At 43.3% G+C, this 27,571-nt stretch overlaps 1 protein-coding gene across 1 annotated transcript in view; it reads right to left on the bottom strand.

Annotated features, from left to right (window-relative positions):
* The window catches only part of SHROOM1 (shroom family member 1), a 122,727-nt gene extending 96,114 nt beyond the window's left edge, over positions 1–26,613 (bottom strand). Inside the window, exon 1 of the mRNA XM_044280818.1 lies at positions 26,417–26,613. The gene's annotated coding sequence lies outside the window, so the exon portion shown is untranslated. The remainder of the gene's footprint in view (positions 1–26,416) is intronic.
* Between the last annotated feature and the right edge of the window lie 958 nt (positions 26,614–27,571).

The following is a 27,571-nucleotide window of genomic DNA, read 5'->3' as shown; positions in this document are numbered from 1 at the left end:
AGGCACACGGAAATGCCAAGTGACGGTTGTCCTGTTTTGAGATCTGATATATAAAGACATAGTAATTTTGTTTTCCTGGTCCTAAGAATGTGGAAACCATTTTTTAAGGCAAAGTTTCTAGTGTAAACCTACCGGTTGTTTTATAACTTTTATATCATAGCATGTGTGCTTGTATTCAGGAATCCAACATCCCCATTTAGTATGCATATATCAGTAGGAAAGGTTCACAGAACACCTAAACTGCATATACCTGCTCTTGTCCACTAAATGTCAGCTATTGCACTAGTCATAGACGTAATGACAAGATTAACAACAATTCCTCTTAAATCATAAAGTCTTTTGGATTGTTAATAATAATATTATTAATAATAATAAACTATATATGAGTGAAGTTATCAAAAATTGGATTCGGTTGATTTGCCAAAGTTCACAAATAAATTTGATTTGTAACTTTTAAAGCAGCACAACATTACTCTCCACTCTTCCTTATCATTATCTTCAATCATGTCCTATTACAGATCTTCTCTTCTTTATGCATCACAGACTTGGACCTTCACATGGATTACTTCACAGCTTCTGATTTAGTCTCCCAGACTTGCATGACACTCCATCCTCCTCTCACCCTCTATCTGTTGGTACCCTCCTCCATCCATATCTTTGGCCCAGGACAGTTTATAAAAACCCATGATTTCAAGATCCCTTTTACACTTAATACATTTACCCAACTTCATCATCTATCTTCATCCTATCACAGTTACCAGCTCCATATTTTCCACAGTCTTACTTTCTAGGATTCTGCTCTATCCTTCAGACCACACATTTAAGCTCTTATGTCTTCCTACTGCCTCCAACTCAAAAAACATGTCTCTGATCTGCACTTTCTTCATTCTCCAGTCAACAGAAAATGCTTGTACATACCCTTATCATCTCCTGCCCGGACTATTGCAACATCATTTTCTTTGTCCTTCTCCAACACTTTTGCAACCCTCCAATCCATCCTCAACGTTGCTAACCACTTAATCCACTTCTCTCCTCAGTCCTGTTACACACTTCTCACTGCCAATCCCTTCACTGACTACCCATCGCCCATTAAATACATTTTAAACTATTAACAACCAGATGCAAGGCAGTCCATCAGTCATCTCCATACATCTTAGTTCTGATCTCCTACAGCTGTGTCCACATCTGCAGTTGTAACTCAATATCCAGCATAGAATCAGAAAACTGGTATTGCTGTATCCGGCATATGACAGATCTCCAGCACCCAACAGATCTCATACTCTATAATAGGGTCCACTGGGTTTCCGGTGTAAATACCAACTTTATGGTGGAAAGATACAGTTGCATGCCGGTATTCATTCACGTGTACGGTACTTGCTTGTTTTTGTTGGTTAATATGTTATATATTGTAACCCCTCTGTATTTCATACACCCTGAATGGCAATAAAAAATCATATTAATGAAAGTTATGCAACTATCTAAGGCTACGTGCACACAATCCTATGTATTTTGCGGTCCGTACACCAAGGATCTCGAAAATATGGATACTGGCCTTCTGCATGCAGCAACTTCTTTGTAGAAATGCCTATACTTTCCCACAAAACGGACAAGAATAGGACATGTGTAACACACCAGAGTAGCAATACCTCCAATTGGCTAACAAAGCGTCATCTTAGGTATTTGTGCCTGGTTCACCAGCAGGTGGCAGCAAACACGGCAGAGCTGCAGTTAGGTAGAATGAAGCTTCCCATTCCATTCTAAACCCCCCTGGAGAGAAGTGGGCGAGTCCTACTTCCTACAGAAAGGGTTAATCCCAGTTTCTAGTCAGTCCTAGCTTATCCCCTGCTTGGGGAATGTGTGCAGGGCACGTCTCTGCTGGACATGCCCAAGTCAACCAGAGCACCTTCAGCTCTGCTGGACATGGAGGCCAAAGCTTAAACCCTCAGAAGCCAGGAGCATAGTTCCTTGGCATAACTTAAGAGTCAGACTACAGAGAAAAGGTGCAGCAGACAGAAGAAGCTGAGTTATACAGCCAGCCTGTCAGTACAGCAGAGCCAGAGAGAAGCAGATGTAGCAAAGATGAGTTTGCCTGCCAGTTTAATGCTGAAGACTAATGGGACCAAGATAAAGTTTAAAGATTGTATCTGATGACCGTTTATTCAAGTAAAGCTGCTGTTCAACTACATACAAGGTCTGGATTCCATTTTTCTTGCAAATTCCTCAATTATTCCCCCTATTTATTGCTTCGGAGCCAAAGCCTGGGGTCCAGCCGTATCCAGGTAAGAGCACCGTGATACACATAAAGGGACATTTTAGGCTGCACTTTACCACTCGGCATTCCTATACCTGGGTCGCATTACATAGAGGGCCCTAGGAGGAGGTGCCCGTTGCACATGTTCTATACTTTGTGGATCGGCTGCACAAATACAGACAGAACACCTAATCTGTCAAAATTTTTGGGCAGCCCTAGAGAGAAGTACGGGCTCACATTCAATCCACAAAAAATGTGGATCGGAAGCCCGACTGAAAGTGAATTTGCGTGCATGAGGCCCAATTTGGCTTTACAACCCGAGACTTGACTCTTAGTTGGCAGTGAAAAACAAAACTCTGTAAAAATATGCTGACATTTGAACATATTAAAACGATGAATGAAGGATAATTCATTTTTTAACAGCAATCTACAGTTACAGTCCATACTAAAGATGGACCTCTGGGTGATTTATTTGCTTAAGTCCCTTCCTGCCTGAAAACAGTTGAACAAACAAGTTTAAAAAATGTTATACATATTTATCAGCTTAATCTTATCTATCCTGCGTTTCCTGTTGAAAAGCTTGGGCTGACCATACTTGGCCAATAACTATGTTCTCCGACTCCCCCATTGTCATGGCTGTTTTCCTAGGCTGAACAGATATTTCATTTCTACATAGAGGTGAAAGGAGGTAAGCAGGTTCCAGCGTTTTAGGAGTTGTGATTTAGGTCTGCCTTTTTTTTTTTTTGTACTGTTTTACTATTATTATAATTAACATTGTATTTCTATAGCACTTTATATAGCATAATATTTGGGTAACACATTGTAATAAATAACATTTACAAATGACGGCAAGGTACAGTCAACCAAAACACTGTTTGCAAGATAAATGATGTAGGAGTCCTGCCCATAACAAATTACAGTCCATAAAGCTAAACAGGGATTACTTTGCAGGACATTTATAAAAATATATGCTTGATTCACAGTGATTAGTTTATTACTGGGTACTTGCTGCCAAAATGGAAGCATATGTGCAGTTTCAGGTGACTTTACAGTACAAGCAATCACGTGTGTACATGAGGAATGATACTGAGAGTGGTTTGAAAAACAGAGATAAAAGCTAAACAGCACTCCAGACATTTTTCTGCAATTACTTAATCCATATATTCCACAGTTTCAAGAGAGTGCCAGTATAATGGTAGCCGATAGCAATGTTTCAGACTAATGGCCCCTTTACACTGCACAATTTAGCAGACAATAGTCAGGAAGGAAGCATTCCTTCCCGACAATCACCTACTTGTCAGTGGAGGTGACCATTGCATTTACATGCAGTGATCTCCTCCACAGTATGGAGAGGAGTGATCGCTAATGCTATCGCTCTTGCCCATAAAGACTCATTATCTGCCGACAGCAGACGACAAAATTTGCTGCCGGCAAATGATGATTTAGGTGTCTGCACAAACAATAATCTTATTATTAGGTAATCGGCGGAACCTTTACATAGGCAGATCATCGCTAACGAGCATTCCTATGAACGATTGTTAGCGATTATCTGGCCAACGTAAAGGGGCCTTAAGGGCTGATTCATGCGACCGTGGTTTGCCCAAGAAACACGACCCATCACTCTGACTGAGTATGGTTCCCTTGACTAGTAATTCCCTAATAAGTTCTGATACAGTCAGTTTGCAAGTCTATTGTATTGTATTGGATTCAAGAAGGACCATTAGGCCCGAAACTTTGTTACCTGCTGCCATTATACTGTTGCGGTCATAAAACTCTGATGGAAGAAATGGATTAAAGGGGTTGTGCAAGAATAGAGAGGAGGGGGACCTGTAAATGGATAATTAATTATCTGCTTCCAGACATCGGCTCTCTGACCCTTCTCCTGCATTCTCTGCTGGCCTCCATCTATGTCAACATCCAGCTGTCCGGTGCCGGTGAGCTGGGATCACGTGATCAGGACCCAATACGTGACCTTCCTTTCAGCACGGCAACTTATTCACGAACACATTTTAGTAACAACATTGTTCTAGCCTCACCACGCCACCAATGTCATTACCCTGGTAATCAAATCTAACCCACTCATCTTACCAGTTTGCATCTACTGGGGACCCGACTCCATAATTCACTCCCCCTTAGCTCCGCCCCCTTTACATTTTGCGTTTTTTTTTTTTATATGTGTATATACGTTGTACTTCTGCAATAAAGCATCATCTTTACTATTACCATCTGAACTGGATTGTGGTTGGCTTTCTTGCGCCCTGGGATATTTTATTATTTTTTTACCTCTGGAACACTCGGTTTGACACCGCAACAGCCAACAACAGGCCACAGTGGTTTCCAGCTCCCCTTGCGTCTTGTGATCATTTGTCATGAAGCAAGGGGAGCAAGACACTGCTGTGGCCTGTGATTGGCTGTTGAGATTGATGAAGCCCAGCGGAGCTTCCCAGGAGAAGGCGCGAGGAGCAGGCACCTACTCATTAATGCCTGTTCCACACTTGTGTTGTTGTTTTCTGGTATTGAGATCCAGCAGAGTATCTCAAAACTGGAAGAAACGGTTCAGTTTAGTCATAATGCAGTCTGAATGGAAAGAGATCCATTCAGGATGTCTTCCGCTCCGTCAGCATTCTGATTTGTGATAGAACACAAAGACCCTGCAAGCTGTGGCTTTTTGTCCGGTCATTGAAATGGAACAAACTGGATTCATCACTAAAAAACAATGTAAGTCAATGGCAAGGGATCAATTTTTTTTTTAGGATCCTAAGAAACCGGATCAGTAACCCATTGACTTTCAATGTATTTGGTGACTGATGCGGTTTGTTACGTTTTGATTTCATACAACCACATCCTTAGGGTCCAGTCACACGTCCGTTGTTTCTTTCCTGATCTGTTCCGTTTTTTGCAGAACAGATCTGGACCAGATCTGTACCCATTCATTTTCAATGGGTCCTGAAAAAAAAAAAATCAGACATTGTGCTGTCCAATTTTTTTCAGGACCCATTGAAAATGAATGGGTCCAGATCTGGTCCAGATCTGTTCTGCAAAAAACGGAACAGATCAGGAAAGAAACAACAAACGTGTGAATGGACCCTAAGGATGTGGTTGCATGAGATCAAAACGTAACAAACCGCATCAGTAATGCGTAAAAAAAAAAATCAGTAATAAGGAACAGATGCATCCTGATGTGCAAGATCAAAACGGATCCATTTAATTCCGGTTTTGAGATCCTCGGCCTGATCTCAAAACCAGAATTAACAAGGCAAGTTATTTCTGAGATTCACGTCCCCACCTATCTCTTGGTTGAACTTGATGGACTTATGTCTTTTTTCAACTGTATTAACTATGCAAGTGTGAAACAGGCCTAACGCTTGAAGAGAGTGTGGCTCCTGTTAATATTTTCCCCCAAAATCCAATTGCGTGTGCTAATTTCGATCAACTTTATCAATCTTAATGAATGTCTGTTATGTCTGTTTAGTCATCTATTTTACATGATCTGTTTCTTTATGCTTTAAAGTCAACGACTCTTCTGTCTAAGACCTGAGTGACTCTCAAGTATATGTTAGACATGACATCAGTGTCAGTTGCACCCTAGGTATTACTGAACCTCCTGCAATAAACCTGTCCTTTAGACCCATAACTATATACTATGAGTGCACTCCCTGTCACTTGTCCTTTAATGTTCTGCTTCAATCACAGAAGCATCTCCTCCCTATTACTAAGAAGGAAATTGTTATTGGAAAGGATAAAAAGGGATATAATAAAGAAGACTGTGCTTCATTAATGTTTATATGTTCTTCTCATAGTTCCTGAACCATGTACCTCCTACACATACATGTTACATCAAAGTACCCCCTGCCCCAAAGATGTTATCATGCCGTGTGCAGCAAACTAAAGCATAGGAAAAGCACATCCCATATCCCATATTGTAAAACCTACTGTAGCTACGGTTTGTGATAGTTTGTGCATTGTATTCCTTTGTGGATGCATGAAACTGGATTTTTTTCCAGTAGGTTTATTCTAATAAAATATTATCGTTACCTACAGAGTGATGCTCAACTGTATCCACAGAACCTTTGAGAGTCCATGAATTCCATGCAAAACACTGTTCGTCTTACCAAATTAGAAATTAGCACACTTCATTTTTTTTTTTTCAATTATATGAAATCCTACACCTACAATTAATTTGACGTAACTGATCTGAAACTCAAAAAACAAGAATTGCTTAAAGGGAACCTGTCATGTGGATATTTGATTATAATCTAACTAATTATATACAATCATTAACTACTAAAAAGTACCTTAGTTGTATTCACTTACTGGTGTGACAGATGGTTACCTCATAATATACACAAAAAGATGCCACATACTAATGAGCTGATTTGAGTCCAACGTGATGTCAGTGAGTCCAGCGTTTATTTAATTCAGAGCTATAGCCACTCCCCTGCCCACCTGCTGCTGATTCATATGGAAAATAACTGTCACTCAGCATCAAGTGGGCGGGGAGAGTCAGGAGCTCATGAATATTCATGACTCATCATTATCAGCTGGAGCTTTTCAATACAAGATGTTGGCAGATTGACTGGGTCAATTAAAGAAAGTGACCCAGCATTTTGCTAAGCGAATCAGTCACTTATTTATGTTGCCCTTAGTTAGAACACCATAAAACTGGTGACAGGTTCCCTTTAAATGGTAATGAAGACAGAGAAATTCAGGGATATATATCCAGGTATGAGAATACATTCTTGGTAACCAGTGTACAGTTTGAAAATGCTAACGGACTTCACAGTGCATAAATAATAGGAATTCTAGTATACTTAAAGTGCAAACACAGTTAAAGAAGCCTTAAAGGGATTCTGTCATCCGGTTCGGGGCTATAGAGATACGGACATGCACGGCTAGATCGCCGCTAGCATGTCCGCAATATATGTGTCGTATAGGGCTGTCTGGTTTTAATTTCTTTAATACGAAACGTCAATACGAACGGCCTGAGACATGGCAGACTCCAAGGAGGTAGGTTTCTCAAAAAAGGCAAATGCATCTTTCAATCCCTCTGAAAGACCATGGCAAATAAATGCTTGGAGTGACTTTTGCAGAGAGAATTGCCTCTCGACATCTGTTTTAGAGGTTTCTACTAAGACTGTACCATCTTTTCTCTCTGAATTTTCGGATGTGTTTTCTGAGAGTGGTGTTCAGGAGCTGCCCCCTCACAGGGAGTACGATTGCCCTATTAATCTCATTCCAGGCACCAAGCTGCCTAAATCTCGTTTATACAATCTCTCTCAACCTGAAAGGGTCGCTATGTGTGCTTATATCTCTGAGAGTCTGAGAAAGGGACACATACGACCCTCGAAGTCACCTGTTGCCGCAGTTTTTTTCTTCGTTAAGAAAAAAAGATGGTTCTTTAAGACCATGTCTGGATTTCAGGGAGCTGAACAGTATCACAATTCGTGACCCTTATACGCTTCCTCTGATCCCGGACCTGTTTAACCAGATTGTTGGGACTAAAGTTTTTTCCACGTTGGATTTAAGAGGGGCATACAACCTGGTCAGGGTCAGAGAAGGAGACGAATGGAAGACAGCCTTCAATACCCCTGAGGGCCATTTTGAGAATTTGGTTATGCCTTTTGGTTTGATGAATGCTCCAGCCGTCTTCCAGCATTTTGTGAACAGCATTTTTTTATCATTTAATGGGGAAATTTGTACTAGTGTATCTAGATGAAATTTAGATTTTTTTCTCCCGATTTCAAAACTCATAAGGACCACCTATGTCAGGTCTTGCTCATTCTGCGGGAGAATAAATTGTACGCTAAACTGGAAAAATGTGCGTTTGCGGTTCCAGAAATTCAATTTCTGGGGTTTTCTTCTCTACGCTTCTGGACCCCGAGAAGGTCCGCGCTGTGCTTGAGTGGGAGCTTCCTGAGATTCAGATGGCGCTGATGCGCTTTTTGGGTTTTCTAATTATTACAGGAAGTTCATTTTGAATTATTCCTCTGTTGTTAAGCCACTCACTGATATGACTAAAAAGGGGGTAGATTTTCCCTGCTGGTCGGTGAAGGCGCGTAAGGCCTTTTCTAGTATCAAGGAGAGTTTTGCTTCCGCTCCCATCTTAGTACAACCTGATATTTCTCTGCCCTTCATAGTTGAGGTGGACGCTTCTGAGGTGGGTGTGGGTGCGGTCTTGTCTCAGGGTCCCTCTCCTCCCAAATGGCAACCGTGTGCCTTTTTCTTGAAGAAACTCTCCTCCGCAGAGAAAAATTACGATGTGGGAGATAGGGAGTGGTTGGCCATCAAGTTAGCTTTTGAGGAATGGCGCCATTGGCTAGAGGGAGCCAGACACCCTATTACCGTGTTTACCGACCATAAGAATCTGGCCTACTTCGAGTCAGCCAAGCGTCTGAACCCGAGACAGGCCAGATGTCACGTTCCGCCCTGGGGTTAAGAATGTGAAGGCGTATGCCCTGTCACGTTGTGTTCCGGGAGGTGGGAATTTTGAAGACCCGAGTTCCATTTTGGCTGAAGGTGTCGTGGTCTCTGCTCTTTATCCTGAATTGGAGGCAGAGGTTCAGGCAGCCCAGGCAGAGGCTCCTGATCTTTGTCCTCCTGGGAGGTTGTTTGTGCCTCTCGCTTTACGACACAAGGTTTTTAAGGAGCACTACGATACGGTCCTTGCTGGGCACCCGGGGGTAGAGCCACAGTGGATCTCATTGCTCGGAGATTCTGGTGGCCGGCTCTTCGTAAGTCGGTTGAGGGTTTTGTGGCAGCCTGCGAGACCTGCGCTTGTGCCAAAGTCCCTCATTTACGGCCATCGGGTCCTCTCCTTCCGTTACCCATTCCTTCCCGTCCTTGGACACATCTGTCCATGGATTTCATTATGGACCTGCCTCGTTCCTCAGGGAAGACTGATTTTGGTGGTGGTGGACCGTTTTAGCAAAATGGCACATTTTGTTCCTTTTCCTGGCTTGCCCAATGCTAAAACGCTGGCGCAGGCATTTATTGATCACATTGTCAAACTGCATGGTATCCCTTCAGACATAGTCTCTGATAGGGGCACGCAGTTTGTTTCCAGATTCTGGAAGGCCTTCTGTTCTCACTTGGGGGTTCAGTTGTCATTCTCTTCTGCTTTCCACCCGCAGTCGAATGGCCAGACAGAGCGCGTCAATCAGAATCTGGAGACATATCTGCGCTGTTTTGTGATGGAAAATCAGGAGGATTGGTGTTCTTTTCTCTCCCTGGCCGAGTTTGCTTTAAATAACCATCATCAGGAGTCACCATTTTTTGGTGCATATGGGTTTCATCCGCAGTTTGGGACATTCTCTGGAGAGGGGGCTTCTGGTTTACCTGATGAGGAGAGATTCTCCTCATCTTTGTCATCCATTTGGCAAAAGATTCAGGATAATCTAAAGAGCATGAGTGAGAGATATAAGCGTGTGGCCGATAAGAGACGTGTGCCTGGTCCGGACCTGAATGTTGGTGATCTGGTGTGGTTGTCTACTAAGAATATCAAGTTGAAGGTTCCCTCCTGGAGGTTGGGTTCTAAGTTTATTGGGCCTTACAAAATCTTGCCCGTCATCAATCCTGTTGCCTACCGTCTTGATCTTCCTCAGACTTGGAAGATCCATAATGTTTTTCACAAGTCCCTATTAAAACCTTATGTCCAACCCACTGTACCCTCCTCTTTGCCTCCTCCTCCTCCTCCGATTGTGGTTGACGGTAATCTTGAATTTCAGGTCTCTAGGATTGTGGATTCCCGCGGTTCTCTCCAGTACCTCGTTCATTGGGAGGGTTATGGTCCTGAGGAGAGGATGTGGGTTCCAGTGGCGGACATTAAGGCCACTCGTCTTCTCAGGGCATTCCATAGGTCCGATCCCGAGAAGGTGGGCTCTGTGTGTCCGGAGTCCACTCGTAGAGGGAGGGGTACTGTCACCGCCAGATCTCTGAGAAGTTCTGATAGACGTTCTTCAGTACCTCCTGCATGATGTTCTTTTGTTTTGCTTTGACATCTCTCCTCCCTCTCCCAGCTGCCATCTATTAGCAGTGATTGCCTCCCTATATATCTCCTTTCATACTGCCTCACTTTGCGGTTTATACTACTTCCTGGATTGTGTTCTCTGCTTGAAGTTGCTACAGCTGGTTCTTCAGATAAGTCTATTTCTGTATTTATTGTTTTCCTGTTGGCTTGATCCTACGTGGCCCTGAGTCCCTCTGTATTAAGTGCAGGGAGCCGGTGCAAGTGTCCCCTCACTATTATAGGGTTTGCAGGTGTCACTCAGTCTAGGTACGTGGACATGCAACTTTCTATCATTGAGATCTTTGCATGGGCTGAGAAGACAGGGAGAGCTTCAGGGCTTTATTAGGGCTCACCCTTTTGTTCCTTAGTTTTGGATAGAGCCAGTCGGATCCTTATTTGTAACTTCTTGTTTTCTGTTAGACCATCCGTGACACCGTGTTGCTCAGCGACAACCCCGAAACCTGACAGATCTAGAGGAGATCTGTGTGGAGGAGTGGGCCAAAATCCCTGTTGCAGTGTGTGCAAACCTGGTCAAGAATTACAAGAAACTTTTGACCTCTAATTGCAAACAAAGGCTTCTGTAGCAAATATTAACACTGATTTTCTCAGGTGTTCAAATACTTATGTTCAGAAATGCAAGACAAATAAATTCTTTAAAAAAAATCATACAATGTGATTTCCTGATTTTTTTTTTTTTATTCTGTCTCTGAGTCGGAATGCACCTACAATGTAAATTTCAGACCCCTCCATGATTTCTAAATGGGACAACTTGCAAAATCGTAGGGTGTTCAAATACTTCTGTTCCTCACTATATATAATGCCCTCCATAGTGACCCAGAATAAATAATGTGCTATGTAGTACTCTCAACAGTTATAATGGCCCTCATAGTGCCCCAGTATCTATATTGGCCCCCAGTTGTGCTCCCAATACAGATACAGCCAACAAATGAAAACAAATGAAAACAAATAAAAATAAAATTCCCACCTCACCACAGTCACTTGCGGAAAACTGTCTCTGCACTGGGAGCAGCAGAACCCGACTCTCCCAGCGGGACCATGTGATGTCAGGACACTGGGGGAAGTCAGGTCCTGCTTCCTCCAGTGCCGTGCAAGTGTTCCCATGCATGCCTTAGGTGACGTGACAATTTTTTTTCCTCCATGCCTTCTGCACTGCCATATACTCATTTAACGAGCACTAGACAGGTTTGCTTCAGTCTAAACGGCCATTAAAAACGGACTCACAATGGGGTCTTTCTGGCCAAGTAAATGCCTAAAATAAGGATATGTCCTGTTTAATGGATAGACAGAGTCACAGACAATTACAAATAAATGACCATATGAATACCCCCATAGACTGCAATCGTTCTAAAAAGGGCCGTAAAATAAATAAATGTCTGTCACACGGCCGCTTTCAACTTAGCGATATGCCCCCATTGTATCTGATGAGAGTACCCCTTTAAGCCTCATTCACACAGTCAGTATATTGGTCAACGATTTCCATCAGTGATTGTGAGCCAAAACCAGGTACTGCTCTAAACATCTTTCCCTCATACCTTATAGTTTTGGCTCACAATCAGTGATGTGTGAATAAGGCATTATACAGTAATTGGCATACATGTACTGAGGATTATTAGGGTCCATTCACACGTCCGTGGTATATTGCGGACAAGAATAGGGCATGTTCTATTTTTTTCCGGAGCTGCGGACCGGAAGATTGAGGCCGCGCTCTGGAAATGCAGATGCGGAGAGCACATAGTGTGCTCTCTGCATCCATTCCTGCCCCATTGAGAATGAATGGGTCTGTACCCGTACCCGATATCGCGGAACGGATGCGGACCCATTCCACGGACGTGTGACTGGACCCAAAAAATGACTTTCCAGTTCAATAAAACAATAAAAAAAAATACTTAAACTGGGAAAGAAGCAGAACACCAACATGGTGACCTCATTTTCAGCTTTTAGCTACAGATCTGTCAACTCCTGGGCTCATGTTTTGCCATTGAAGACCATTACACAGGCTGTGTAACGCTCACTGTTATTTTTGGTAGTCCAAGACACTTCTGGCTGCCCTTGAATTGGCCATCGCTGCTCATGTGAACAGTGCTGGCCAATCCAAGAGCAGGGATGGACTAGTAGCAAGTGTCTTGGGCTACTGATGCACAGTGTACATTAAACAGCCCGAGAAGCTGTGTGGCCACCTTGAATGGTAGAAGAGGAGCACGAGAATTAGTGGCTCTGTAACTAAAAAGATGAAAAGGAGGTTACCGTGTAAAGTGTTCAGTTCGTTCCCCAGTTAATGTGAATTTTTATTCTTGAACTGGAGGCTCGCATTAAGAAACTTACACTGTAATAAAAAGAGCCTATAAAGTTCTACACCAACCCAGCTCCAATGCTTTATATAGTTATATACCTTCTAAAAGGACGTTCTATTAAAATAGCAGCAGCTATAGCAAACTATAGTGACAGTCAGGAGCTTAGGAATTTAGCAGCGAATGTTTTCTAAAAGAGGCTTTTGCCTTATAAATCTACCAGTGATTTGAAGCACGCCTAGGACTGGCCATTATTCTGAGGCATAATAAAAAGGCACATTATTGCAGAGCCTGGAATTCTTAATCAGTGCATCAGAATGTAGGAGCTTTGCTGTACCACATGGACACTTGTTCAGCAGACATGCCAAGCTAGGGCGGGTATGAAATCTGAGGACCTGCTATAAAACTGAGGTTTATTTTACACAAGGCCAGACTATAGTGCGGTGAAATCTAAGCGGATACACTCATTCTTATTATAACTATGTCCATATGTGTGGCAGAGGAAATAAGATACAGTAAAAGCCAGCAAACCAGCTGAAGCTACTATACTCAGACACATAGGGAAAAGCAAAGTACAAACAGGGGAACGTGATTACTAAATGTAAGAGGTACAATACAGTCGTGGCCAAAAGTTTTGAGAATGACACAAATATTAGTTTTCACAAAGTTTGCTGCTAAACTGCTTTTAGATCTTTGTTTCAGTTGTTTCTGTGATGTAGTGAAATATAATTACACGCACTTCATACGTTTCAAAGGCTTTTATCGACAATTACATGACATTTATGCAGAGTCAGTATTTGCAGTGTTGGCCCTTCTTTTTGGAGGACCTCTGCAATTCGACTGGGCATGCTCTCAATCAACTTCTGGGCAAATTCCTGACTGATAGCAACCCATTCTTTCATAATCACTTCTTGGAGTTTGTCAGAATTAGTGGGTTTTTGTTTGTCCACCCGCCTCTTGAGGATTGACCACAAGTTCTTAATGGGATTAAGATCTGGGGAGTTTCCAGGCCATGGACCCAAAATGTCAACGTTTTGGTCCCCGAGCCACTTAGTTATCACTTTTGCCTTATGGCACGGTGCTCCATCGTGCTGGAAAATGCATTGTGAGTAAGCCCACTCCCTTGGATGAGAAGCAACCCCACACATGAATGGTCTCAGGATGCTTTACTGTTGGCATGACACAGGACTGATGGTAGCGCTCACCTTTTCTTCTCCGGACAAGCCTTTTGTCCTGATGCCCCAAACAATTGGAAAGAGGCTTCATCGGAGAATATGACTTTGCCCCAGTCCTCAGCAGTCCATTCACCATATTTTCTGCAGAAGATCAATCTGTCCCTGATGTTTTTTTTGGGAGAGAAGTGGCTTCTTTGACACCAGGCCATCTTCCAAAAGTCTTCGCCTCACTGTGCCTGCAGATGCGCTCACACCTGCCCTCTGCCATTCCTGAGCAAGCTCTGCACTGGTGGCACTCCGATCCCGCAGCTGAATCCTCTTTAGGAGACGATCCTGGCGCTTGCTGGACTTTCTTGGACGCCCTGAAGCCTTCTTAACAATAAATGAACCTCTTTCCTTGAAGTTCTTGATGATCCTATAAATTGTTGATTGAGGTGGAATCTTAGTAGCCACAATATCCTTGCCTGTGAAGCCATTTTTATGCAACGCAATGGTGGCTGCACGCGTTTCTTTGCAGGTCACCATGGTTAACAATGGAAGAACAATGATTTCAAGCATCACCCTCCTTTTAACAGGTCAAGTCTGCCATTTTAACCCAATCAGCCTGAATTAATAATCTCCAGCCTTGTGCTCGTCAACATTCTCACCTGAGATAACAAGACGATTACTGAAATGATCTCAGCAGGTCCTTTAATGACAACAATGAAATGCAGTGGAAAGTTTTTTGGGGGATTAAGTTAATTTTAAGGGCAAAGAAGGACTATGCAATTCATCTGATCACTCTTCATAACATTCTGGAGTATATGCAAATTGCTATTATAAATACTTAAGCAACAACTTTTCCAATTTCAAATATTTATGTAATTCTCAAAACTTTTGGCCACTACTGTACAAGCACAAGGATGAAGATGGTGTAGAAGGACAAAACAACTGTAATAATTTTAGGGTGATATAATTTGCTTAACTTTGTGCTCCTGGACCCCATTGTAAAATTTGAACAGTGTGGCTGAGAGGCCCTTAGCACTTTCACAGCTACTACCTTTGCACCCACTATACTAGAATGGATCATCCTATAAACTACTTTAGGTAAATGTCAGCTAGGTTTTTCTTATTCGCTTATTGTAAAGAATCTGATAGGTGTTTCTAGTAAGCTTTGCCAGAATATAATACCGTGTACGGGTTTTCCTTCCCAGATAACTGGCTTCAGTCACCGTCTATGCTTGGTCAGAGATCTGACCTTCTGAAGATTGCTGTGGAACAGATGACAAATTTATTGGCCATTTGACCACAGCCCAATCAATATAGTCAGCCCAATGGATGGAATGTAGGGGTGGAGGTGGAAGGTTTTATTCCACGGAAGGCTTAAAACAAATCATGAGAAATGAAAGCCTGGCATTTACCACCAGAAAGGAGCCCGAAGAACTTCCTTGTAACAGCACTTTCACTCCACCATTGTCTGGAGATGACACACAGTAAAACTCTGTTCACACCACATTTTTTTGGCACTCTTTAGAAGTATACATCTGCAGACATAGGTGAAGACTTCTGTCTGCACAGGGTACTAAGGTATACTTTACAGACCAAAAATAATCTGAGTATCAGACACCAAGTATATACAACTGTACACTACTTTTTACTTAAAGTTGTTCTCTCATCTCATCTCATATAGTTAGGATGTGCCCTCAATGTCAGATAGGTTTGGGTCCCACCTCTGGTCCCACTCTTATCTCCGAATGGGCCCTCCAAAGTGAAGAAGAGCTCCATGCGCAAGCTTGGCAAACCCCCACTTCTATAGGAACTTCAAATATAGCTGCATACTGGCTTGGCTATTTCCAGCAGTCCCTTAGAGGAAAAAGGAGAGGTGTGGTAGTGCAATCTCCATTCACTTCTGTGGTACTCCAGGAAATAGCCAAATGCGCTTGCTCAGCTATTTACAGAACTCCCATAGTATAACAAGTACAGCTGTTATTGCAGCTCAGGCTCATTCACTTGAATGGGACTGAGAAGCACAATGGCCATGTGAAGGATGGACTTGACATCACAGGCCGGGAAAGAGGCCCCAGCCCCTTCCAACTGTTTATAAGTACGAGCTTTTGGAGTCCACCAATCAGGTATTGATGACCACATGCAGTCTGGGAATTTGCTGTCAGTGAATTGGAACATTTACTTTACTGGAAGAACTAAATATCCAAATCATGTCAGACTAAACACATGAGCGAGCTTACGCAAGGTTAAAGAGCCTTGCACCTGTGTCAGGTTGTCTGCTGCTCAATGATACCGAGATTAAGCCTGCATTCACATGGCCATGTGTGGTCTGCCTCATCTGTGGCATACGTCAGGAACAGAGGTATATGTATGGGTAGGTGGCATATGTTGTTTTTCCCAGACATTTAAAACAAAGGTAAGATTCTCATAACCTCTTGTAGAAATGATGCAGTAGGGCAGACTTATTAATGTGTCTCAAATGTGCCCTAAAACTTTACTCCATACCCATCACCACTTCAGGGGGAATTCACAAAGATTCTAGGATTCCACAAGTGAGGTATTAAAGGGGTTGTCTCATCTCAGACAATGGCGGCATATCACTCGGATATGTCCTTCAGGTACCGATCTCACCACTGGAGGGGCGGTGTCCATCACAGAGGCCATTTTGAACATGGCCATATTGGAACCAAGTCGATATTTTCAAATGGGAAGAGGTGCATGTGACATATATATAATTTGATGAGGAATCCAAATCCGTAACGTACCTTTATTTGTTGCAGACATAAATCCTTGAAGGGGTTTTAATTAAGATTACAGTACATCAATTTTATTTCACTACAGACTTTATAGTGACATGTTGATACAGTGTTTTTGGACCAAACAAAACACTTGGTCCAGATTTACTAATGTGTCTGCTCCAAATATCTGTCTAAAAGGTGGCACAAATTGATACATATAGGGTTCCTACACTTATTCCCTGACATGCTCAACAAAGGGGCAGGGCTAAGCAGAAATGTGCAGAGCTTTGTGAGACACACCATTTTCTGCCACAATTCCAGAGTGTAAATCTGTCTCAGAGTAAGCCAACCAATAGTTGGTATAGATTTAGAGAAAAGTATTGGTTCAGTCAAGGATTCTATTGTGTCAGAGAAAACGAAAAAGTCCCCATTGACTTAAATTTTGTGTCAGGACGGATCCCTCTTGCTCCGCAACACATCGCAGACAGAAAAACACTGCTCGTAGCGTTATTCTGTCCACGATGGGGACGCAACAAAACAAAACGGAATGCATTTTGGTGCATTCCGCTTCGTTCAATTTTGTCCCCATTGACAATCACAATCCTATGACGGATCTCAATAGCGGAATTGAAAACGCTAGTGTGAAAGTAGCCTGAAACAACCCTCATGTGCATAAGCCCTAAGTGTGACTTCAGTCTAAAAAGTCTGACCATATTGATGAATCTGAATCACTCTGCAGGCCCAAATACACATGACCACTAGCAGAATCAAATTAACTGCTTAAAGCAGGCATCCCCAAACTGCGGCCCTCCAGCTGTTGTAAAACTACAACTCCCACAATGCCCTGCTGTAGGCTGATTCCGGTAGGCTGTTCGGGCATGCTGGGAGTTGTAGTTTTGCAACAGCTGGAGGGCCGCAGTTTGAGGATGCCTGACTTAAAGGGAATATGTCCTCAGAAAATGACCTATTGTTTAAACAATGGGGCATATTTATTAAGACCGGCGTTTTAGATGACAGCCTTAATAAAGCCCCATAGCTGGCAGGGGATCCGCTTAAGTTATGCAGAGGCACAAGCCTCTCCTTAACTTTGGCGCATCCAGCACCAGTTCTAAATCTAAGACAGCTTTAGAGCTGTCTTACATTTAGACCATTTTCTACACCTAAAAATGAGCCGGTCCTGCCAGTCCTTCCCCTTTCCCGCCCCCAATTTTAGACCTGGCGTGAGTGGGGAAAAGTCGCATATAGTCTGAGCCTTGAAATCTATATCTTAAAAAAAAATAAAAAAATGTCTTGCAATTTTTGCACTGGCCACCAAGCCAAATAATAGGCACCGCTTATTAATGTGTACAGATCGATTTTCTGCAATTATCTGCTTATCATTATAGGCAGGATCACAATGACCGCTATCACATATGTAGATAGATTGGTGGTTCCTGTGTCATAGAGCAAACCTAGAAAACTATCCCATATAATGAGGTCCCCTCCTGTCAATTGTGCCTACGGTCCATGGTGGCTGCTGTAAAGCATCTCTCTAAATGCTGTTAAGAACAGCTCAGGCAAGATTGCTGCCCCATTAATATTTTTTTGAAATACAAAAATCTACAATCAAAAAAATAAAAACAGATTAGAAAAAAGAGATATGGGATATCTGGTTTTAACTGGTAGAAAAACTGTAGGTGACATTTTCTTTAATTCTTTATTCGCACAATTTTTTCCATAGCTGTTTTTTTTTTTTTTTACCTGTCATTTTTAATGGCATATTTTTTTCCCCCCCATCTAAAACTTCAAAAATGAATTGTTCTGATGCTTCTTCAAATTCCCTAAAAATGCCTATAGGAAAAATGTCAGAAAAATACCATACCCAGAGTGTGCTGTATTTCTAAAACTCTTAGGCCTCCTTCACACAGGCATCGCGGGTGAGGGCCGGATGCATTCAGGGTGCATTGCGGGAAACCCGCGCGAGTAGGCACGCAGTCAGTTTTGTCTGAGATTGCGTTCCGATGTTCAGTTTTTTCCATGCGAGTGCAATGCGTTTTGCATGCACGTGAGAAAAAACTGAATGTGGTACCCAGATCCGAACCCGGGACTTCTTCACTGAAGTTTGGGTTTGGTGTTCTGTAGATTTTATTATTTTCTATTATAACTTGGTTATGATGGAAAATAATAGCATTCTTTAATACAGAATGCCAAGTATAAGGTCAATTGAGGGTTAAAAAAATAATAATAAAAACATAACTCGCCTCATCCACTTGATTGCACAGCCAGCATAGTCTTCTTTCTTCTTCTTTCAGGACCTGCAAAAGGATCTCACCTACGTGGTGAGATTGGTAACATCAGCGCAGGTCCTTTTGCAGGTCCTCAAAGCAGAAGAAAGATGAAGATGCCGCTGCACAATCAAGTGGATGAGGAGCGTTAATTTTTTATTTAATTTTTAACCCCTCAAGGCACATTTTACTAAGCATTCTGTATTAAGAATGCTATTATTTACCCTTGTTATAAGGGAAAATAATACAGTGAATAGACTTTAATGGGCCCGGGGTTTCTCATCCCTATCATCTCCTAGCAACCATGCATGAAAAATCACACCGCATCTGCACTTGCTTGGCCCTTTGCGCCTGCACTGAATCCAGACCCATTCATTTCAATGGGTCTGTGTACATGAGCGTTGTTTTTCACGCATCACTTTTGCGTTGCGTGAAAAATCGCAGCATGTTCTATATTCAGCATTTTTCACGCAACCCTGCCCCCATAGAAGTGAATGGTCATGAGTGAAAATTGCATCGGATCTGCAAGCAAGTGTGGATGCAATGCGTTTTTCATGGATGGTTGCTAAGAGATGATCGCACATTTTTCACTGAACACATCCGCAACGCATCTGGACCTAATCCGCTCACGCTCGTCTGCAAGGCGCCTTAGGCCTCATTCACATCTCAGTTGGTGGATCTGGCAGGCTGTTCCAGCACAGAGCAGCCTGCTGGATCTCACTGTTTTCTTCCAGCCGAATCCTGGCATTTTTGCCGGAAATTGGCAGAATCACCACTGGACCCATTGCCATCAATGGTAATCCAGCAGTGAAGTAGACAATCCGAAAACACCAGATCTGTGAGATCCGAGGCATTAAACAGAATGCAAAAATACACCCTAAAAATGCTTTGCATGTAGTACAGTTGATAACACTCAACAGACTTCAACATCCGGCCACATACAAATCCAATTAAGAACACCCGAAAAAGACCCAAGTGTATGAAAGTGCCCTACGGGTGCGGTGGCAGATGGCATATTCATTGTGGATTTTCCTGCATGGGCTTTGCATGTGGAAAATCTGAAGGGTTTACAGTAGCAGCAAAGTAGGTGAGATTTCCACAAGAAAATCTGCACATATCAAAATGGCAGGAGATTTTGGTCCTCTCTCATAACACATCATGGTAGATGATTTAATTGCTAAATGCACGCTTGACAACTGGCACATATAATGCTTCATCCAAGTGTTACCAGAGAACCAGAGATACATTCCCTTGTCAGGCTGCAGTCTCATATGTCACGCTTCATACACACACCCAACGAACGAAAAACCAACAGTACACCTGTTCCTGAAGATGACGATAATAGGGCCTGGCGTGCCATACTCCACATAGTTCATCCATTCACTGGTTTAGGGTATTCTCACAGTGCGGAAGTATAACATACACAAATTATCTCATTCATTTAAATAGGAATCCGTGTGATAGATCATACAGCGCAGAATTATCTGCACACGGATTGGAATCCGCATCGTGGCAAAAACAAAGAAAGGACAATTCTTGCTGCGAAAACTGCACTGGGTAGCCACATGTCGATTAGCCCCATTAAGGGGGCTAATCCACATCATGAACAACGCAAATCTCAGGCACATTTTTCCGATGGGACAATCTGTCAAGTGAACATACAAAAAATGCGGATCTGATCCGGACGGAAACTACGTTTGTGAGCATTAAGCCTTAGTGTCGCGTATTTTTTGGTGCATTTTTATACCATGTGTGAAGGCTTCTTTCTAGGGCCTCATGCACACAACCATATTTTTCATCCGTTTGCTATCTGCACATTTTGTGGCTAGCGCACTGACCCATTAGTCTCTATGGGGCCTTTGACACATCTGTATTTTTTGTGAATCTATGTTGCTGTTATGACAAGAAGAGTCATTTCTATTGATACAAAAAATGCGGAATACACATGGAAGGTGTCCATATGTTGTGGATCCATGATTTCTGTATTGAAATGCGGACATGGTTGTGTGCATGAGGCCTAAGGGTAAGGCTACATGGGACTTTTTTTTTTGCAGCTTATGGATGAGATTTCATAAAACCTCATTCAATTTTCTGGTACTGGAAAACACTCCAGATTTGCCATAATATACTGTGCCGCCTCCTTGCCTGTTGTTGGCTCTGCCTCTGAGGCTCCATTCACACGTCCGCAAAATGGGTCCGCATCCTTTCCGCAATTTTGCGGAAAGGGTGCGGACCCATTCATTCTCTATGGGGACAGAATGTGCTGTCCGCATCCACATTTGCGGATCCGCACTTCCGCATCCGTGCTTCCGCAAAAAAAAAGAACATGTCCTATTCTTGTCCGCAATTGCGGACAAGAACAGGCATATTCTATTATGTCGGCAATGTGCGGTCCGCAAAATGCGGAAAGCACATTGCCGCTTTCCGTGTTTTGCGGATCCGTGTCTCCGCAAAACACATTGTGGACGTGTGAATGGAGCCTGACTGTGAAGGAAGGCTGAGGCCTAGTTCACATTTAATTGTTTGGTCACTGATTTCTATCAAGGATTGTGAGCCAAAACCAGGTGCGGCTCTAAACACAGAACAGGTGCAGATCTTCCCTACAGCTTATCTCTGTATAGGCTTCACTACTGGTTTAGGCTCACAATCACCTTAGGCCTGTCTACATTTCCATGTCAGTGACACATCTGTGAAAAGAAAACATACACCTTTCATCCGTGAAGATGTCCATGAAGGATCTGTGGTTGGTCCGTGTGTCCATTTTTACCATTGGTGCATCATCCGTAATTCACTGACGTTGCTCAGCTGAAAATGAGGGGGGGGGGGGGGGGGGGGAGAGGCACCTTATACTGGCACATATTTGGGGGGGGAGAAAAGAGGCACTTGAAATTGGCACATATAGGAGAAAGGGGTGGACAAAGGCACCTTATACTGGAACATATTGGGGGGGGGGGGAATGAGGCACTTGAAACTGCCACATATGGAGGGGAAGGGGGGGGGGAGAGGCACATTATACTGGCACATATGGGGGGGGGGGAAATGAGGCACTTGATACTGGCACATATAAGGGGGGGGAAGAGGCACCTTATACTGGCACATATTGGGGGGGAGAAAAGAAGCACTTCTTACTGAAACATGGGGGGGCACTTCTTACTGGCACATTATTTGGGGGCTTCTACTGAGGCCACAAAGAAGGGGTATTTTATATGGGGGGCTCTGTGTGGTACAAGTATTATCAGGGGGTTTATCCGTTTCTGCAGTATAGTATTGGGGAGCACAGCGGCACAGTATTGGGGGTAGTAGGATGATTTGTCCAGAAGATGGGAGGATGATTGAAAAGTAGTAAACTAAGATTTTTTTGTTGTTGTTGTCAAACTGCAGAGACGAAAAATGGCGACAAAATGGTAGTCTGGTCTGAAGGTCTGAAAGGAGGAGAAGATGAGGAAAGAGAACATCTACATCAAAGGAGACATCACTGGATGTAAGAGGTATGGGGCGCTGTATTTCTGTAGTGACAGTATCAGGGGCGTAACGATCGTGGTGCGACAGCGACCAGGGGTGGAGGCGGGACATGGGTGGGGCCTGGAAGGGGGCCCTCCCTCTCTTCTGTTCGGGTTTGGCTTGAAGAAAAGGTGGCAACCCTACCCATAGACGTCTATGGGCGTGCTTGGTCCGCATCACGGACCAAAATAGTGCACGTCTGATTTTTTTTACTGACCCACGGTCAGTAAAAAAATACTGAAATGTGAACAGACACATTTAAATCAATGGGTACGTGTGCCGTCCATGGAAATGTGGACAGCAAACGTCAGTGAAAAATGGAAATGTCGAAGAGGCCTTAAAGGGGTTCTGTAGATTGTTTTAACTGATGATCTATCCTCTGGATACACCCAGGACTTCCGCCGATCAGCTGTTTGAGAAGGCAGCGACGCTCCAGCAGCGCCGCGGCCTTCTCACTGTTTACGGCTGGCCCAGTGACGTCACGACTTGTATCAACTGGCCTGGGCGGGGCTAAACTCAGTTCACATGAATGGTTAGATGCTGATGATCTATCCAGAGGATAGATCATCAGTTAAAACAAACTGCAGAACCCCTTTAAGCTGGATATACATGGGGTGATGCATTAGCAGATATGCTTCCTTCCCTACAGTTGGCTGCTCGTTCAATGAAGGAGACCGCACATTCACAGGCAGCGATCTCCTTCACAGTATGACGACGAAGGATGGCTATTGCAGTCCCTCGTCCTCATACAAAATCATGGTTTCTGAGCAGCAGATTAGTGTTTAGACCACACGATCTGCTGTCCAGAAGCCATGATCGGTGCTGCCTGCATGAATGACAGGATCACCCAAGGAACGAGCTTTTCGCTCGTTCATCTAGTGATTGGCGGCACATTCAGACATGCAGATTGTCAGAAACGACCGTCTGATAATCTGACTTATAACTGGTGCACCTAAATGCAATCTTAGGCCTTATTCGCACAGTCAGTTATTTCCATCAGTGATTCTGAGTCAAAACCAGATGTGGGTCAAAAACATAGAACAGGTGCAGATCTTTCCCTTATACCTGTGTCCCTTATACCTTATGTCAATCCTGGTTTTGGCTCAGAATCACTGATTAAAATCCCTGAGTGAAAACTGACGCATGAACTAGGCCTTAGGCCTCTTTCACACGGGCGTCATATTTTTGGCCCGGATAAGAGGCGGGTGCGTTGCGGGAAAATGCGCGATTTTTCACTTCACTTCACAGAAGTTCGGGCTTGGGATTGATGTTCTGAAGATTGTATTATTTCCCCTTATAACATGGTTATAAGGGAAAATAATAACATTCTGAATACAGAATGCATAGTATAATAGGGCTGGAGGGATTAAAAAATAAATAAAAAAAGTTTACTCACCTTCTCCTCTTGATCGCGTAGTTCCCGGTCTCTTTACTTCTTGAATGATGAGCTGTGGGCTAAATGACCTGTGGTGACGTCAGATCACATGCTCCAATCACATGGTCCATCACCGTGGTGATGGAGCATGTGATCTGACGTCACCACAGGTCCTTTAGCCCACAGCTCATCATTCAAGAAGTAAAGAGACCAGGAACTACGCGATCAAGAGGAGAAGATGAGTTAACTTTTTTTTTTTTTTTTTTTTTAACCCCTCCAGCACTATTATACTATGCATTCTGTATTCAGAATGCTATTATTTTTCCTTATAACCATGTTATAAGGGAAAATAATACAGTAAATAGACTGTCACCTAGCAATTATGCGTGAAAATCGCACCGCATCCGCACTTGCTTCACGCACCCCATTCACTTCTATGGGGCCTGCGTTGCGTGAAAATCGCACAATATAGAGCATGCTGCGATTTTCACTCAACGCACAAGTGATGCGTGAAAATCACCGCTCATGTGCACAGCCCCATAGAAATGAATGGGTCAGGATTCAGTGCGGGTGCAATACGTTCACCTCACACATCGCATCCGCACGGAAAACTCGCCCGTGTGAAAGGGGCCTTAGGCCTCATGCACACGACCGTATGTATTTTGCAGCCCTCAAGCTGTGGATCCACAAATTATGGATATTGGGCATGCACATGCCACATTTTCCAAAAAGAAGTGCCTTATATTGTCCGCAAAATGGACAAGAATAGAACATATTCTATTATTTGCAGAACGGCTACTCTGATGTGGAAACACAGATGACATTCGTCGTCCGCATTTTTCCCCCCCATGGAAATAGATGGATCTGCATGCGATCGACAAAAAATACGGATTGGACACCGACTCTAAATAAAGTTCTGTGCATTAGCCCTTACTTTTGGATTTGCTCCTGATCTCACTTTGTGCATTGTGGAGGGTGAAATCCACACAAACAATTGACATGCCGTGTATTTGAAAATCCACACCTCAGGCCAGTTTCCACACGTACGAAATATGTAATGTGTAAACGAGAATCGGCAACTCTCATTCATTTTGCTGGTACTGTAAAACGCAGTGGTTTTTCTGCATGAAAATCTGCAAGTAATCTGCAATGTGTGCTTTAGAGCTCTTTCACACGAGCGAGTTTTCCATCCAGATGTGTTGCGTCTGAATCCTGACCCATTCATTTCAATGGGTCTGTGTATGTTTTTCACTCATCATCTCTGCGTTCAGAAAAAAAAATAAAAATAAAATTATATATATTATATTCTCACCGCTCTGGCTCCATAGAGTGAATGGGGCTTACATAAAAAAAAAAAAATATGATGATCGTCAGGAGATTATTCTTTATGTACATGAATCCGGATGGGAAAAACATACACATTGTATGCAGTGGCAGAAAAAACGGATTGAACTTGTTTGCAAAACCATCAGTTTTTCCTTGAACAGACCAGACACAATCCGTATCGCTCGTGTGAAATGGGCTGATGGCAGTCGTGTACATTGTATAACTGAAATAAGACTGGATACTTATAGAATACAGCATGCAGGTGTCTCGTGTGTGCAGAGTGTCACTTGTCATTCATGTCAACCATTATTCTTCTATGCAAAGGAAAGATGCATTACTTTCAATAACATTTGGCATTACATACCATGATCTAAAAACAGCCCCATCTACCAAAAACAGAAAACGTAAAATACACTAAGGAGCAGTTTAGCCTGGCCCCACTTTACGGTGGCAATACTTGTTTTTTAACCCACAGACAACTATATAGAACTGGACAATGTGGTCACACTACTGGGCGACATGACATGACTATATGGCCATGATGGCACAAGATGACGCATCACTGTGACCTTTGAACAGTGGTGACCGGGCGGTATTTCCAATATAAACGTACACTGATGTCAATTTACGAACAAACCCTTTCAAGCCACTTTTGCTTTAGCCTGGCTACACAGAAATCACCCTGAAGGTGCGCAGTACAAACTTTCCATATGTTACACCTCCAAAACCTCAAACCGCTTAATACGGTATTACACAACATATTTTATACTACTGTTATTACACTACGCATATAATAGCACATCCTATAAGCCTGACGTGGGGTGGGTCTAGTTTGGTAGAATTAGGACCAAATTAAAAGCACATATAGTACACAGAAACAATCTGCCTCTTGGTGGTAATGAAAGAGGCAGAAATATACACGCGGTCTCCATCCATATGTACATGCCTCACCCAGAAGTGTGCCAGCACAAAGTATACAGACAAGCATCACTTTGCACCAGTGACCCCCAAATCCAGCTGTCAGGGTCCGTTTTCGTGGGGGAAGGTATGAGCACTACATGCGCTGTCGTATCTGACCTGTATTTCTATATTAAAGGATAGCACCTCTTCATACTTGATCTAACAAATATCTTCCAAAATAGCTAATTGTTTGGTCAATTTTTTGATAAGGGGGGGCTGATGACGGGTTAGCCCCCCCTGCAAATAACTGTTAATATCTCTACTTCTGTATGAGATCTAACGCAAAGAACAATTGATCTAACCTGATCTAACAAAGATCTAACCAACTGCACATATTTTGTTCAAAAATTTTGATATGGGGGGGCTAACACGGCTGAGGTCCAAAAGCATGCAATAAAGCGTCTAAAGAGCAAAATCCCATGAAAACAATGTGACACAAGCATACTGTCTCTGAGACTGGCAGCCATTTGTGGAGTTGAAATACTTTGCTGCTATTAACAGAGGATCTTAGCAACAGCTTCCCTTACCTGAAGGTGAGCACCTAGTGAGGCTCAGCGAACGTCCGCCTGGATCCTGTGAAATCCCAGGAAAACAAGGCAGACAGCCCTTCACAGCCACATTTACTCCACTGCACCCTGACTCCTAAAAGAGATTGCTTCATCTGGGCTCAGTCCAAGCCAAACACTCACAGTTTCCCCTACTCTGCCAGCACTGCTCTGACCAGAAAGGTAACTGGCAGGGTTTAGGTTTCCCATCCAATTACTGAGGGGGGGAGGGACTGGGAGAGTGAACCTGAAACTCTGATGTCACTGGAAGCACTTCAACCTGAGCCCAGGAATCAAGAGAAAATGCTGCTGTGTGACACAGCTACTCTGGCTCCCAACGGGTTAATAAGAGGCATGAAAGGAGATCAATTGATGCATTTTTCATAACAATAAGCAAAAGTGTATTACGTTTTTTATTCTTTCACTTCGAAAATGGGGACTAAAAATGTCCCATAACTGTGATCTACTAAGGCTTCGTTCACATTGCTGTTATTTTCATCGTTCTATTCCCTTATAGGAGCAGAACAACAAACATTTCTGTCAAATAACAGAAAAGAACGGCTGGACTGTGGTCCATTGGGTTTCTGTCAGTCAGCCCAGCATTTTACTGGACGTTTAGCTTTTGTCCAGCTATTTACAGGTTCTTCAAGAGAAACTGATGCAATTGTGAACCTGGCCTTAAAGGGGTTATCCAAGATCAGTGATGGCCAGTTCGCATTGTTCGTCCACGAACATATGCGGGCTGCCATCTTTTTTCACAAGTTTGGCGAGGCACAGGTAAGCCCTTACCTGTGCCTGTGCGCGAGCCGGTCTGAAAACAAGTGCGGTCAGTGGGAGTAGGTAGTTCCGAGAACAGCCAACGGGGGCCTTCATCGGGCTGTTCTCGGAACTGCCCGCTCCCGGTGACCACATTTGTTTTCAGACCGGCTCGCGCACAGGCACAGGTAGGGCTTACCTGTGCCTCGCCGGACTTGTGAAAAAAAGATGGCAGCCCGTATATGTTTGCGGGTGAACAATGCGAACTGGCCATCACTGTCCAAGACTATAAAAATGTCCCTGCATACGCTGGGCCCCTCACAATGAATATACTTACCTGGCTCCCCTCGCCGCTCCTGGTCCCTGCACCCCCACTGCTGC

Source organism: Bufo gargarizans, chromosome 2, assembly GCF_014858855.1.
Source record: "Bufo gargarizans isolate SCDJY-AF-19 chromosome 2, ASM1485885v1, whole genome shotgun sequence".
NCBI classification, from domain to species: Eukaryota; Metazoa; Chordata; class Amphibia; order Anura; family Bufonidae; genus Bufo; species Bufo gargarizans.
Note: the sequence above shows the minus strand (reverse complement) of the source record. Positions and strands in the feature narration are given on the sequence as shown.